This window comes from Garra rufa, chromosome 20 (genome assembly GCF_049309525.1).
Source record: "Garra rufa chromosome 20, GarRuf1.0, whole genome shotgun sequence".
Lineage (NCBI taxonomy): Eukaryota > Metazoa > Chordata > Actinopteri > Cypriniformes > Cyprinidae > Garra > Garra rufa.
In genome coordinates this window covers 20,823,043-20,840,149 of record NC_133380.1, presented here as the reverse complement: position 1 = coordinate 20,840,149, position 17,107 = coordinate 20,823,043, and the positions used below count along the sequence as shown (strand labels likewise).

At 35.6% G+C, this 17,107-nt stretch overlaps 1 protein-coding gene across 1 annotated transcript in view; it reads left to right on the top strand.

Annotated features, from left to right (window-relative positions):
* Positions 1–282: 282 nt before the first annotated feature.
* cdh4 (cadherin 4, type 1, R-cadherin (retinal)) overlaps positions 283–17,107 on the top strand; it is a 195,556-nt gene continuing 178,731 nt past the window's right edge. The window contains exon 1 of the mRNA XM_073825480.1: positions 283–302. The gene's annotated coding sequence lies outside the window, so the exon portion shown is untranslated. The remainder of the gene's footprint in view (positions 303–17,107) is intronic.

The following is a 17,107-nucleotide window of genomic DNA, read 5'->3' as shown; positions in this document are numbered from 1 at the left end:
AGTGAACAATTCAATGACTTGCTTGTTTTTACAGTCAATTGTTTGAAGTAGTGTATTTGAACAGTAATAATGAATGATTCAAATGACTCCATTACCCAGCTATAATAGCTACATTATTGTAAATCTAACCTGTTTCGGTTCTCATGGTGTCTTAATATGTTATGTTAAACCTTATATGCATATTGCCAGTTTTTTTGTTTCGAACCCTGTTGATTCTGAGTTGTGCCTAAAAGTTGTTTTCATTTTCTAACCATCTCTCTGTTTTCTCTCACTTGTAGATACCCTGCTGTCATCTGGCCATGGTGAGTACTTGAGAAATATGTTCCCGGATACAGCTCTGCATGACTCTGAATGTGCCAGATCTCAAATGTGATTATTGTTTTTCAATGTTGGTCGGCAAGAACGTGTGACTCCACGCGAACGGAGCATCGCTGCGGCAGCAGATGTACATCTTTTTCTCTAAAAATTCACTTAGAATACTTTCAGGTCTGTTGGCTGACACGGAGAACCCAATCTTTGTTAGTGATTACTGAAGACTCACCTCTGCTCCCTCGGTTCTGTTCCGAGTTTCAGAGCTGGCACATTTTCCCAGCATGCTCGTTCAATCATTCTCGACTCACTTCGGTCAATCACCCCTCGCGGTTCTATTGTTCGGTTCACACGCGTTCGGTCTGGCTGTTTGTCAAAGATGAGGCGCTTGCCCTGGGAGTCGCTGTATAGACAGACCTCTTTTTCATGTACATTTGACTCAGCGGGGGGCAATCTTTTAAAGCGTGTGTTTTTGCTATTGAATTTATGCTGTTATATATTCTCAAATTGCCTCCCATTTTTAGCAAAATGGACCGCTGGAAGTATCGCGCATGTGCTGGATGTAATGGAGTGCGTGACCAGCATATAGTCCACCTGCAGAGCTGCTAGGGCCGCTGGAAAATAACACCTGCGTTGACCATTTCTGCATCCATTCGGAGATGGAGAGCAAGAGCGAGATCGGAGAAGAGTGGAAAAAAGCCTTGCAGAGTCTGCGCTTAAAGGGCAGTCCTGTCCTAAACTCGAGCTGTATATGTTTTGCACTCAAAGCACACTTGCCCACAATGCTTTGTGGAAACAAGACGTGGCACTGGGTCCTTTTTTTCCGTTTACTCTGCACTTTGCACGAGAATAGGATATGTGCAGGCCAGCAGGGTCTGTATTTCCAGGCCAGCACATTTTACTTTCTTTGCCAGTGCTCTTTTGTCAGACGGTAAGCTGGTACAAATAGTGTGCTGCCCTTCAAAATTTCTGCAAATGCACCATAATGGATAATAATACGGCTAATGCAAGCGTTTTGAATAGTTTGAAAAGGATGTAAAAACGCTCTGCGAACCAGCGAATTTCTTTATTTTAGTATTGAAAGCTTTTTTATTGTGTTTGTGTAGTGTTAGTCTAAACGAGGCAAAGGGCCATATGGTTGAAGCGATGTAGAAAGATGTTGACGACATCATCCTGACAACAGTAATGGTGATGGTCACTGTTTAGACAGCAGGCATTACTCCTCCGGCTGCTTTACACAAATGTGTTCGCACAAACACGCGCACACTTTCTCCTCCTGTCCAAAGCCGCGAGTGTGACTCGGAGTGCTTAGACCTGAGGTGTCAACACATGCATACACAGACACAAAGTTGTGGATATATACAGTGTACAAGGATGCGTACATTGACGTATCCTGTAAATGTTCCTATGCACGGCTTGGCCTGCGTGGCCTTGTCTGTACATTTAAGGGGCCCAAATGTAGGTCATGAGAATGGGCTTTACTAGTGCATACATATACATAGCTTTGTGTTTAAATTATGTTAATAAATAGCAATTGGGGCAGAAAATTAAAAGGGTTTGGGCAAATAAAAAAAGGAGAGGTCATTTATTTTTCATTTAATTTAATTTAGGTTTTAAGGTTTTAAAGGTACCATAGAATGAAAAACTGTATTTACCTTGGCATAGTTGAATAATAACAGTTCTGTACATGGACATGACAAACCGTGAGTCTTAAACACCATTGTTTCCTCCTTCTTATATAAATCTAGTGTTTGCAAAAGACCACTGAAAAAAAGGCCAATTCCAACATAACACAGACTATGACGTTAATAGTCATGATCATTAATAGTAGGGATGCACGATATTTATCGGACAGATAAATTATCGACCGATATGGGTAACATTTTTTCATTTTTATTGCTCCGATAAATAAATGAAATCCGATCCGATAAAGTACTCTTGCTGGTAAATCAATCAGTCTGGTTTATCTGTGATTCATCTGGTTTCTGAGTGCAAGTGACTGCAGCTGTAAACATTTAATACGTCATCATCTGTGTCGTCATCATCGTCTTCGCCGGTCTGGAAGTTTTTCGCGGTGGCAGAGGAGGACGATGCTATTGCTATTTGCAACACGTTTAGCAAGGATTTTCCGAGAGGAAGTAAAAAGCCGTTACGTTTTAACACAACAAATCTTATATATCTCACTTCAGAGGTCGTCATCGCGGTGAATCTGTTTTAGGGTCCGTTCACATGTCGCACCTAAAAACGTGTGGAAAACGCTAGGCGCGACGCTTTCTCTTTCTTTCCAAACCGCTCTGTAGTGTCTGCTGTGGCGTCTGCCGTTGCTAAGCAACCATGACCTGCGCTCTTCATAAAGACGCAGAAGTTTCAGCAAAGGATAAATGGATTTTCAGCAATAAAAATCGCTTGCAGTAGCTCTGTTATTAAATTTATTTAAAAATGTTTATTCCTGTACAGCTATGATGAGCTGTTTCTCCACCTTGGCAGTGCTTTCAATGTTATGAAGGGAAAGGATGAAGTTGATTGGTTGGTTCATGTCACATGACCTGCGTTTGGCTTGCGGCATTCAGAAAACTTGAGATGTTTTAATCTCGATTCTGATGTTTTATTCCCCGTCTTGTACGATTTGGTTGTTGCACACATTCATAGTATGATCAATAAGAATGGACTACATGTAAGCTTTAATGGACATTTGGACATCTGACGTTAGTCCATGATGCACTTTTCATTTCTTCCAAGTTGACAAATGTCAAAGCATTTTATTTATTTAGAATTGTGGTGCCTTACACAAAAAATAAAAACATTTTTGAAGAGTCAGGACTGATGTTTGCTATGATTGTTTGACCCAGATATATAATATACATTTCATTAGTTTATCTTAGATTTTGTTTTCTCCTGGGTGCACAAAATTATCATATAAAAATATGAACGTATTGGGTATCGGTATCGGCATCAGCCACAAGAAGGACTTAATTATCGGCTATCGGTATCGGTAAAAAATTTCATATCGCGCATCCCTAATTAATAGTTATGCCCCCAACATTTGCATAGACAAATCATCAGAAGTTCTGCAGCTAGGCTATTGAGAAGAAACAAAGCGAGGACAATAGCGAAAATGGCGGATCATGGAAATAAATGTTATGTTCCAGGTTGTGCAGGGGATGTTAAGTGCGGGGATGGGTTGGTGTCTGTACTCACAAAGGCACGGAAAACAAATAACGCGTTCTAATAAAATAAAGCGAGCCACTAAAGGAACATGTTTAGCTGTTACATTGCAGTACATACAATTTCACTTACCACATAAACAGAGTAAGGAGAGATGACTGTGCAGATGATGGCGAATGATTTGCATATCCTGATCACCGCTGACAAGTATCTAAACTTGTCAAATGTGCTAAGTACTGCCGCTGAAGTATAACATTACACAGAGCACCTGCGATTGCAAATCTCAAAAGTGAAAGAAAAAAGTTATCCTGCATTCAGAACGACAGTTTCAATGCCCCGAATATTAATAGCGGCTCAAGCTCTATAATTAAATATATATTTTCCTCCATGTGTCATGTTTTCTCCTTTCTACTGTGCTGCTAAATGAGCCACTCTATGAAACAGCCAATCAGAGCAGAGCTCATCATTATTATTCATGAACCTTCCAAAAAAGGTACTAACAGAACATTTAATTCTAGGGACAAATCCTAGGGTTGTAAATGGACTTGTAAAACCGTTTCTGGATAATTTTTGCCCTTACCTAATTCATATGCCTTCTATGTAGATATCAGAGAACAATTTAAAATATTGTATCACTGCATTCTATGGTACCTTTTCCAAGATTTTTTGATGAATAAAAAGTTTTAAAAGCATTTAATAAAAATAGAAATCTTTTCTAACAATTCTTTCAATCTTTACAAGTCTTTACCGTCATATTTTATGACTTTTTATCAATCGTTTCTGAATAAAAGTATTCATTTCTTGGGGAAAAATTAATAATGAAAATTACTGACCTGAAACTTTTGAATGGTAGTGTGTGTGTGTGTGTGTGTGTGTGTGTGTGTGTGTATATATATATATATATATATATATATATATGCATCACAGAAATAAATTATATTTTGAATGATATTAAAATAGAAATCTGTTGTTTTATATTGCAATAATGTTTCACAATTGTACTTTTTTTCTGTATTTTTGATCAAATAAATGCAGCCTTCAACATTGAGCGCTTTAACATTGAAAATCGTACTGATCCCAAACTTTTGAATCTCTGTCAGTGTAGTTTACTTGATACAAGTTTTTGCATCTAATTCCACCATTTACTCAGTATTATAGAGCGTCTTACAAGCCCTCCTCCACCATGTCAAGGCCGTAGCCGAGTGCGCCTGTATCACCTATAGGACATGCCGTCTCTGCATACATGCAAACACAAAGTAAATTTTTTATATGGGTGTTTTTGCTGAATGCTGCTCTCATTCTCTCTGTCTCTCTCCTCACTGCCCCCATCTATTCTTCACCATGAATAGCGGTTGATGGCTTAAACTAAAGGAATGAAAGCAGCAAAGGAGGCGAGTGTAAGAGAGATGGAGGAATGAAGATGAAAAAGTGAATGAAGGAGAACTCTGTGTCCTTGGCCTTTGTGTGGAACTGGCTGCACTCGCCAGTTTTGATGACAGAACGCTTTACAGCTGTCAGCTTATGCGCACCTCGCTACCCAAGAGAAAACGACACATTTTTTCTATATCTTTTTATATTTTTCATTTTTTTCCACCGAGCAAATTACAGTTCGTCCTTTCATTAACATTTCCGTGATTTTTAAACCCACTGACAGTGTTGCTAAGATAATATATATTATGTATATTTGTACAGTGCGTTTTTTTTTTTTTTTTTAAGCCATAAATGTTTCGCCAATCATTGTTACATATTCAGGTCTTTAGTGACCCGGACCTATATAGCCAGCACAGATGGATCTCAAACTCAGACGATTGATATTTTAAGAACAAGTATCAGAAGAATAAAATAAAGCATATTTCTTTATCTTTTGTAACTTAGAAGGGTTCAATTTGAGCAGATGATTTGCCATCGCCGACATCCTCAGAGCACACTTCCACAGTACATTGAGCATCTGGCTCATATTCGCGATCTCAACCATATTCTCAATTTTCTCGTTTTCAATGACTTCAATGTCAATATTTTGATCGTTGGCAGTTTATTCACTACATCCACCATCACATTGACAGTGACAGTGACATTTATATTTTATTGCATACCACAATTGATCTGCAGTAAAGCCATTCAAACTAGTTCAGTTTTTGCCGATGATATTCTTTTGTTTTATGCCTGCCATAATTATGAGTGAAACATCACGTCATTATTGTCCTTCAAACTTCCAGGAATAAAGGTGAATTGCAAATATTAAGTCATCATATTTACATGTTTTTGCGCACAAAAAAAAATAAAAATAAAATACTTACACCTCGAGTCTCTAGTGACCCTATACACATTTCACAAATAAATAACTGGAAAACAGATATTTTATATATATATATATATATATATATATATATATATATATATATATATATATATATGCAGGGTTCGAAATTAACTTTTTTGATCACCAGCCAAAGTGGCTGGTAACTTTCTGAAGTTACCAGCCAATCAGAATTTCCATTAGACAAATTTTTACGTGGTGAAAATTAGGGGTGCAACGGTTAAAAAAAAAATTTAAAAGTAAAGAAATACGAATAATCTATCTAACTAAAAGCAACAGCACAAATAAATACAATAGAGTAAAGATGCAATAAAATAAACTGATTTTTCGTTTTTTTTTAAGTAGGTCTAACATTAGTTTTTAGGTACAGAAACTATGCCGGGGCCCACCTCCTTCTCGGGTCAATTATTCAAAGGCCCCCCTATGCCTGACATTTCCTCTAAAGGTTTTTATTTTTAAACCTTTTTTATTAACCAAAACATTTGTTTTGCCTTTTTATTCTTCTAATGCATGTTATAAAAAACCTCAAACAAACAAACTTTAAATTAAAACTATACTTTTGAATTTAAAAGAAAACCCTCTGCTCAGTTCTAACTTTTTAACATACACAGATTTAAATCTCCTGAATTCTTTAATTCAGAGATTCTTTACAACTTCAGAGTATTTTTTAAGCATTTAAGCATTCATTATAAAACACTCACAGGACAATCATTTTGACAACTACGAGAATACTTTAAAATTTTACGCAACTTATGGATCAGAGACCCGAAAGCATGAATAGTTTGTGAATCAATAGCGGACTTATGCGTGCCTAGACTCCGATATACAAGAGTGTCATACATTACGCGCAAGTTCTGATCGTACCTTTACATTAGCGCGATCGAGGGTTTGTTTCATGCAGCCAAGAGATGAAGTAGAGACTTATATGTAGGTTTTTGCGAGCGGGAGTGGGGCAAAACATAAATGTGGCGGGCGGGAGCAGGACGAAATAACATTTCTGCGGGAGTAATATTTGCGCGCGTTCTGAGGCGCGGGTTTGCGCGCTTCGGATGAGCGCACACACAGATCTTCTCACTTCTCACGGCGCGCGCGTGTTTGCGTCTTATGGCTCTTAAATGTTGAAACTGGCAAAGCTTAAATGAGTTTAGTTTAAATCCAGGTAGCAATGTGTGCAGTTCAGGTATCACCTGCACACGAGCGCTATCAGCACCCGGGAGACGACGGAATAATGACTGCTCATATTACAGCATGCGGCACTCGCACTGAACAATAATGATTTGTACAGGGGACAAACGACCCAGAGCGTCTCTGACATGATTTGCATGATTGGCTCAAGCATCACCGGCCAAACTGGCTGGTAAGTTTTCATCAATACCCGCCAAAATGATTTTTAACCCGCATTTGGCGGGTTGGCGGGTGTTAATTTCGAACCCTGTATATATATATATATATATTCTTCTGTTATATTGTTTATAAAGAATAGATTGAATAATACTAAGAAAGTTGATGACAAGCTTAAAAAAATAAAGGAGGGAGAGGGTATTGAATGATGTCCTGGGTCGATAAAGATCTGAGGTATGCATTTAATGGTTAAACAAGTTTTTTTTTTTTTTTTTTTTTTTTAATGCTCATTAAGGCTGCATTTATTTGATCAAAATACAGAAAAAAACAGTAATATTGAGAAATATTATTGCAATTTAAAATAATGGTTTTCTATTTTAATATATTTTAAAATATAATTTATCCGTGTGATGCAAAGATGAATTTTCAGCATCATTATTCCAGTCTTCAGTGTCACATGATCCTTCAGAAATCATTCTAATATGTGATTTATTATCAATGTTGGAAACAGTTGTACTGTTTTGTTGTTGTTGTTGTTGTTGTTGTTGTTGTTGTTGTTGTTGTTGTTGTTGTTGTTGTTGTTGTTTTTGGGACCTTTGATACTTTTATCAGGATTCTTTAAGAAATAAAAAAGTTAAAAAGAACAACATTTATTCAAAATAAAAATGTTTTGTAACAATATATACTACTGTTCAAAAAACAAAAGAATCCCGAAAAAATTGATAATAATCAGAATGATACAATAATTTCTTCATCAAAGGATCATGTGACACTGAAGACAAATTATATTTTGAAGTATATTAAAATAAGAAAACAGTTATTTTAAGTTGTAATAGTTTTTTTTTTCAGTATTTTTGATCAAATAAACAGCTTTGGTGAGCATAAGAGACTTCTTTAAAAAAAATAAAAAAAAATAAATAAATAAATAAAAATCTTACTGATCCCAAACCTTTGAATGGTAGTGTATGTATGTATATTTTTTCACAATGATATTAAACAGTTTGCAACCTATTATTTATAGGATACTTTTAATACAATTTATTTATTTATTTTTGTATTACTTACACTTAATACAATATTTTATTTATTTTGATAGAATATATTCAGATACACTATCAGTCAAAATATCAATACAAATTTAAAAAAAATGTTTTTGAAGTCTCGTATGCTCACAAAAGCTGCATTTTTTTTTAAATAAAAATATTTAATTAAAAATAATATTGTGAAATATTGCAATTAAAAATGCATGTTTTTTTATTTAAATATATTTTAAAGTGAACAAGATCACTTTTCACTAGTTTTAAATGTCACATGATCCTTCAGAAATCATTCTAATAAGCTTGATTTGGTGTTTAAGTAACAGTTCTTAATTATAGTGTAAATAAAAATAGCTCCACAAGAACCAGTACCAATATGGCCGCCAAACGACTTGCCTTGACTTTGCTGTGTTTCACCTCCACTGTAAATTCTTTCTGTCCATTTCTCTTCTTTTGTCTCTCTCGCTCTCGTTCTCTCAACCCCCTGACTCTTTTGCAGTTTAATTGGCGCTACCTGAGGTAGGCCTAGGTGTAATTGTTATAGTAGAAAGTGCCTTGGTCGGCTGGTTTTAAAGCCTTTTATCTGTAATCTCCCGATTGATTATGCTTTTTTCTGCCAGCCGAGCAAATTGTTCAAACCCATCAGGTGCGCGGCGGGGAAAAAAACAGCGAAAGAGGAGCTTCAGCTGTGCAACAGCCAAATCACAGAGCGCGTTGGCTAGAACATCAAATTTAGTGACAGACAACACAATGCTGCTTTTAGTTTACACACACACACACATACACAGACAAATGAAACACAGATGTCTTCCTCGCTCCCCATGTCACCGAGGGTTAAAAAGAGGGGAAGATTAAAAAGTGTGCAATCTGTAATTTAGAAAAAATAAAAAATAAATAAGGAAGTGTTTTTTTTTTTTTTTTTGTCTAACTGGTGGCATGTAATTTATCAAAACATTATTTAGGCTGCAATGAATTGCAGTGAATGATTTCTCCACTGTTATTGCAATTCCGCAGGCAGCTTCATAGTCCGCCCGGCTTGATCAATATCTTATTCAGCGCGGTTGTATTTTTAATACAATACTGTAATGAATGCCGCCACCCAGGGGACTTGGCGTAGCCTCTTATTCTGCATATCTGTCTCAAATGGGCCCTCCTGTTAGCCTGTCACAATGTTTAAAAAAAATGCCATGGTAGGAAATGCATTAGTCTTGAGTATTAGATTTTAATGCAGCGCTAAGGAGCGAATAAGAGGAACTTAATAGCTGAGGTTAATGTGGGTGTGATCCAAAACCAGTTGACAGAAATGAAGATAGATAACTAGAAATATACTGTTCGTACTTAGTATGCTGGGTAAATTCCCACCCCTCCGTTGGGTTTTCGCTCTCCTTCTGTTTCTCCCTCGCTCGCTCTCTCTCGCCATCTTCCCAGGAGAGCTATATCTGTCCTGCTAATAGGTCCACCATTGGAGTGGCTCTCTGGTAGTCATGCAGTGAGGTGAAACGTCCAATTTGGCTGCCTCTGGTGGAAGCACTGTCCAGACCCTTACCATCATGTTGGCATCGTGGGATAAAGATGCTGGTTGTAGATTGGCAATGATATGACAGGTGTTGCCTCTGCAATTAGGACTGGTTTTAGTGTGTGGAACTGTGTGTGAGTCAGGTTTTGCCTGCGCCGCAAGGACCAAATGTACACTTAGTGATGGTAAAACCTGAATTCACCTAAATTGTAGGGAGGAGATAATGTTCCCCTTGAGGGGAATGGTGTAATATACATATTAAGTAATGTAAAAAAGGTTTATGTGAGGAAGGTGTAATGCGAAAAATCTTTCAAAGTTTTTGGTTTAAACTTTTCAATGTAGTTTATTGAGGGTTGTTTCTCTCAAACACCTGGTATGGGTCGTCTTGTAAGTTTTTGTGTGGGTTTAATGGATATGTGATTTGTGGTGTGCTTTCACACGTGCACAGTAAAGACCGGTGTCAGTAGAATTGTATTAAATGGAACCGGATTTATAGTACAGGATTTATCAATCCTGAAAGTAATTTCAGAAACTGTGTGAGCAAATTATACAGCAGGTATTAATGTGAGTGGTGCTGTGCACTGTTATTTTGCTGTTATTTTAACAGAACTGAGATTTTAAGAAAATAAAATACATAGTTTGGCCAATACTGCTGTGTTTTTTTTATATATATATAATCTGTAAAACTATAAAAACTACACATTTTTGTAGAACTAAGACTGTATAGAGAATACATAGTGGCTGTGTTTTATTTAATATATATATATATATATATATATATAAATAGTCTGTAAAAAAATATATATCTAAAGAGTGCAAGAGAGCATTTATTAATTTATATTATTATTATTATTATTTTGTATTTTATAAAATAAAAATAAAAAAAAATGTGAGAAAGACATTTAGAGAAAGCATAAGAGAATCCATAGTGCGACCAGTACTTTTTATTTTATTTTATTTTATTTTATTTTAGAGAATACCAAGTGGCATTATTTTCTTTCATTCTAGTATATTATTTATTATTATTTTGTAATTATAAAATGAAATAAGTAAAAAATTGTATTTTAGTGAGACTAACATTTAGAGAAAGCATAAGTGAATCCAGTGTGGTAGATACATTTATTTTATTTTATTTTATTTTTATTTTTTTACTTTATTTGCCATTTTATTTTATATTTATTTATTTAATAACAAATAGTCTGTAAAAACTATAAAAAAGTGTGTGTTAAGAGTATAAACTAACTGCACATTTTTTTTAATACATAGTGGCTGTATTTTATTTGATCTCATTTTAGTTTATTGTTATTATTTTGTATTTTAGTTTTTTTGTATTGTATTTTTAAATAATTAAAAAATAAATTTTAGTGAGAGACAAACATTTAGAGAAACCATAGTAGAATCCATAGTGCAAACAATACTGTATGTTATTTATTATTTTATTTTATTTTATCATTTTATCAATAAAAAAAAAAATGTATTTAGTGATACAAGACATTTAGAGAACAAAAACATTTTGTATATGTGCGTCATTCAAAAAAAAAAAAAAAAAAAAAAAATCTCACTTTGTGTTTCCAACCTGCTTGCACAAGCACAATTATTTTTAGTAATTCGCACACAATATGTTTGATAGATTTCACAAGCAAATTAACACTCTTTATTTGGGATCTTAGTAAATAGGGGCCAGCATGGATAAAATTCTTAGTATAGCTCTTCAGTACCGTATAACAGAGTTTATTTCAGTTAATTGTTTGACACTCAGAGTATTTAGGGAACTGCCTTTTTAACGATTTTAAAGAGTCACACATTACCTCATATTATTTGCCAACAGCTGCTGCCAGCCTCTGGAACGCAGAACTTGTGCTTTCTGTAAGCGCCAATGTGAGTGTGTGTGTGTGTGTGTGTGTGTGTTTATTTGCACTGCATTTGAGTTCCAATTAAAAGCATCAGTCCTTTTGGCACCACAAGCTCCTTAAGGAAATAATCTCATATATATAAGCACAGGAGGCGCAGCAGATGGTGTGATAGAGGGTTACCACCAGTGAACTGTCACTTAGGAACCCGGATTTATAGTCTCTGATTCAACACTGTACTTTAATTTAGCTTTTCATAAGAATGGAAGATCTTCCTCTTCCTCTACACTAGGCTGTTGTTCTTGCAATGAAAAGACTTAAGACAATGACACTTGTCTTGTATTAAACAAAGAAGCACATTGGTAAATACATTTCACAGAGCCACAGCTGCGTTGGAGCTGCACATCTGCTCTGCTGTAAGCCTGAGCTCCATATCCAGGCTGGAAAAACAACGGCAAACTGCATTACGGCTATCAGCTAGTTCAACTGGGCGCCGATTCAAGAGCTAAAATAAATGTGTAGTTCTTAGGTCCTGCAGTGAGGCGGACAGGAGAGGAATAGACACTGTTTAACTACGAGACTGATGGATGAACAGCGTTTGGTTTTTACCTTAGAGCTAACACCTGTTCTTGCCTTGGTCCAGGCTGACAGCTTTGGGCTTGGAAGGCGCTTTGCCATGTGGACTGTTATTCAAACAATTAATAGGCCAAATTTGATCACACACAAGTGCATTTTTTCCATCAAGGTGAAGAGTTTTCTTTAACTATGATATTTTCTATCCCCTAACTTTACCCCTAAACCCGACTTTCACAGAAAGTATGATTATTAAGCCATTTTCCTCGTCGGGATGGTTGGCGCTCCCTCGGTGTAGGTGATTTCAGGTTTTTACTATCCTTCAGGGCACATTTAGTCCTCGCAATGTAGGCAAAAGCTGACCCACACACACCAGAATTATTTCAGCTTCCCTGGAGTTGTAAGCTGTCCTATTTTCTTTGCTAATTTTGAATTTGGTCAAACATCCAGTCAGTGTTATGCATGTGAATTTTATCTCATGAGACTGTGAAACAGATTTTCCTGTCGTTACACTTAAAGTTTCATGCATAATTGGACTTAATCATGCTTTTTTTTTCCATTAAATAACTAGTGCTGTCAAAATTAGCGTGTTAACGCAGGCATTTGTTTTTCACTTTAACAACGTTAAAAATATTTAACGCAGGGGTGGAACTAGGGTTGGCCACCTCACTCACAACTGCTGCTACTGTCTTTTTTCTTGCCAAGAATTGCATTCTCGTTGCACAAAGAAATGGCATGTAAGGGGCGTAACATTTCCGGCATAGCTGGGCAATCAGAGAACACCTCGGTTTCCATCAACAATGAGTTTTGTAAAAATCGAAGCATTTCAGAAAGGCGGGGCAGAGAGGAGCAACAATAATGTACCATATGTGGAAAATAATGTTTTTTGAACCTCAAACTGCATAAACACATTGAATTACAACAAATACACAAAATAATGCTCTTTTTAGCAACATCATATGACCCCTTTAACCTACAAGAATGCGTGTCAGATCCGCGTCAAGTTCAGCAGCAGAAGCTCTTAAAGTAATAGCTGCCAAATAACCTAATAACCCACCTGCTGTGATGTTCGTTAATCAAAGAGCAAAATAAAAAAGGGAATAAAAAAGGAAATCAGTAACTTTTGTAGCTTTAAGGATTCATCTATATTTATTTACTATTTAGTTTTTGATAATTTATTGAATTTCTGTATATTTCCTACTTGCTGACATGTATTATAATGGGTTTATGTAAAGATTGTTTACTTGAAGTTCACTTAAATTAAAATTTGATAAATATTAAAATTGATAGCTTTTAATTACTGTAATGTTGAATGGCTATAGTCAATGGTTAAATATCAGGGAAAAAATGATTTTTTTTTAAGACATTTCATAAAGACATCAGTAGTTTTGGTCTCAGTGATAAAGCCTTCAGTCATAAAAAAGATGGCATTAAACAAATGTTAAAAACATACTGTCTTTATATTGTTTCTACATTAATTTAAAGATTAAATATCAAATTATTGCAGTATAAAAGTATATTTAAAAACCTTAGTGTTACATAGGATTGACAACCGATTGGAAACACTATAAATAACGCAATAAACCACAAGATGTGCCTATTGAGGGATCATGAATTTTATTTTTTGCTTTTTGAGGTGCAAAGAGATCCATTGTGGGGTGTAGACAGGTATATTTGTACATAGGGATCTAACAATATTATCAATATCGTGGTATCGCGATAGCAAAACTGTCTTGAAATTATCATGGTCACATGACGATATAAAACGATATAGGTCTTTCGGTCAAAAAGTGTAGAATTTTTTTTTATATTCCAACGTAAAAGGTCTTTAAAGTTGTGCTTTGGGACATTATGCTTTTGCACAGTATCTGTCAAACGGACAAAAACAAAAGCACAATATGGCTTAATTCCTTTATCAACACTACACGCTTCAAAGAGAAGCTCACACATCGTTCAGATGATCGGCTCGTGATCGTGTGTTTTCCGCACCTCAGAATGACTCCGTTCACAGTGAATGCAGTTTATTTTATATGCTGTAAGTTTTGCATAATGGCCACCAGTTATGCTTTATTTTCACGGCAGATGATACAGCATTTCACTAGATTTGTAGTGAGCCTTTTTTCACTAAAGCTGGAGTTTTCCTTCAAAATAAAAGCTCTACTGCTGTTTCCGTCAAAATGAAAGCTCAAAAGTGCAGTAGGAATTGTTGACAGCTAGCGGTTTAAATGGGTAATGTTACTGCAGTCCAAAATCAAAACATCTCTTTCAAGTGTAGAAATTAGGAAAGTAGTATTGTAATTTTCCTACTGTAGTATATGTCCCTATGAAATATTCATTTTCAATTATTTAACAGTGCAATTGTTTTACAATATATAGCTATTACTGTCATAGGAATAACAATATAAAATTGTTATTATTATATTCTAATTTGTTGGGCTTCCTAAAACACCAGTGTGAATGTAATTTAGACTGAGACAGTATATCACAACTAAGAAGAGGGTTTAGTCCCCTTTGAAGTTCAGGTACAATCAATTCCCTGACTTTTTTCTGACATGAAGAACATGAGTTGGAGCTCTTAGTTCTGAACTCTCAAACTGCATTAGATATAATAATTTAACTTTAAAATGTACAAAATTGCCTTTTTTTAATCGCAATAAATATAGTATCATGGACTTTTTGCGTTATTATCGTAGTGTCAGATTTTGATATCGTTACATCCCTTTGTACAGCATGTTTTTATAGTACACTGATGTTTTGTATATCAAAATATATCAAGGACAATTTGATTTCTCAATTCATGACTCCTTTAAAGTGGTTTTGTGATGGTTAAGGGGAGTTAATAGGTCATTTAAGGGCATCTGGGCAGCTTAAAGGGGTGACAACAGCTGTATTATAAAGCGATTCATTCAATAATAATTCAATTTATTACTTAAAATAATGAGAATAATTACAGTGATCAGGAAATAAGGACCAAGAATGGTTTCTTATGAATAACAATTACAATAAACAATTCTTCCGGCAAGTGATATAGTTCATTAGCCTGAGAGCAGGCTGTTTGCGGTTGCCAAGCAACGTTGGATCTCGGCGCATTAATATAGAACTGATGATGAGTATATCACCTAAAGCCTGAAATACCGTTTTGCTAATTCTGTCATTTACAGTAGTTTTGATAGTGAACTCCTATTGACCTTCACACTGAATTTTGCTAAAAGCTTGTCCATGCGTTGTAACCGTTAGCCTTGTGTGCGTCTTATCCTGAAATAGAAAGGTTAAAGAGTCCATTTATACTCCAGGGCGAATACTTTCACTCCATCTGCTGTTTTAACGCAGGCTCGCACCTCTCATTCACTCGCTCTCGCTCTCGTTCAAAGGCAGTGTAGCATTAAGGCCTATGGAGATCAACTGTGTCCAGGCAAATCCCTACACAAATTAGATAGCAAAAGCCATTATTACATCCAATGTCTTCATGGCACTCCCAGCAGTTAAATTACAACCTTTCTGCTCCTGTTCACAGTCAAAGAACAAAAGAGAAACCATTTTCATTACCGTCAGTCTGTCCCTTTTTCTCCTTTCCCTCAAGATAGGAGGAATAGGAACAAGCCCCGTTTATTAGATGCTTAGGTGGTATCACACATGCCTCTTAGACTTAAAATAAAAGAGGAAGGGGGTGTGAAAGAGAGAGCTTTTCATAAACTGAATTACATTTCACCGACTCAAAGCATTGAGAATGCTTGCGCAGTTCGCACGCCTCAGACGGCACACACGTCACACGCACACACTTGAAACCCTTCACTTTACTTTCCTGTCAGGTTTTCTGAAGCAAGTCATACTTCAGGTTCAAACTTCTGCTTTGCTGCTTTTGTTTAACAAGAGAAGCTCTCCACCTAAACAAATTGTCTGTCAGTCAAAAGAGAGCTAAAGCTTTATATTGTGGATTAATGTATTGAATTCTGTTCTGCGTTTCGGCGCAGACCTTCTTTCATTGTGTAAACATATAATACAGACTTGCTGTTATCGTTGTAGAAAAAGCTACCACTTCCAACTGAAATACATTTTTAAGTAGCAAGACTATAGCTCAGCTGTTTTCTTTTTGGAGCTTTTTCAATTAAGCAGTTGTGTAGGATGATAAAACGACTATTTTTGTTACACTCTCACATTTTGTGCAACTCAGGCATTGTTGAAACACATCCTACTAGAATATTCTGTCGGAGGTAGCATCTCATTCATTCAGGCATTCACTCATTCAAGTCATACTTTAGGTTCATGTATTTAATCTTTCTGTGGGGGAATATTTGGTTGAACACTGCTAATTATCACTATTTAAATTCAATTCAATTTTAAATAAATGGAGACTTTAAAGGATTAGTTTACTTCCAGAATAAAAAAGAAAACATATCTGATAATTTACTTACCTCCATATCATCCAAAATGTTTCTGTCTGTCTTCAGTTGCAAAGAAATGAAGTTTTTTGAGGAAAACATTCCATTATTTTTCTTCATATAGTGGACTTCAATGGGGATCAACAGATTGAAGGTCCAAATTGCAGTTACATTGCAGCTTTAAAGGGCTATACACGATCCCAGCTGAGGAATAAGGGTCTTTTTTAGCAAAATGATCAGTCATTTTCTAAAAAACAAATGTAAATTAAATATTTTTTAACCACAAATGTTCATCTTGCACTAGCTCGACTTAATGTAATCATGTTGCAGAAATATCGACCAGTGTTTCCAAAGTTAACATGGAAAGTCAAATGTCCTTTGCAAAAAAAGAGACTATTTTGAAGTTCACAGAGGAAGAAAGTAATGCGTGTCACTGTCTCAAATCTCAGAGCTATTGCACAGTGAACATTTGTGGTTTAAAAGCATTGTTTGGTAAAGTTGCTTTGCGTTACAATATTGAGTTGCTCACTAAAAAAGTTACTAATTACATTACTTTTTTATGGAAAGTAACATGTTACTTTTGCTGTACTTTTTAAATCTTTGTTTTTAATATAAAAAGT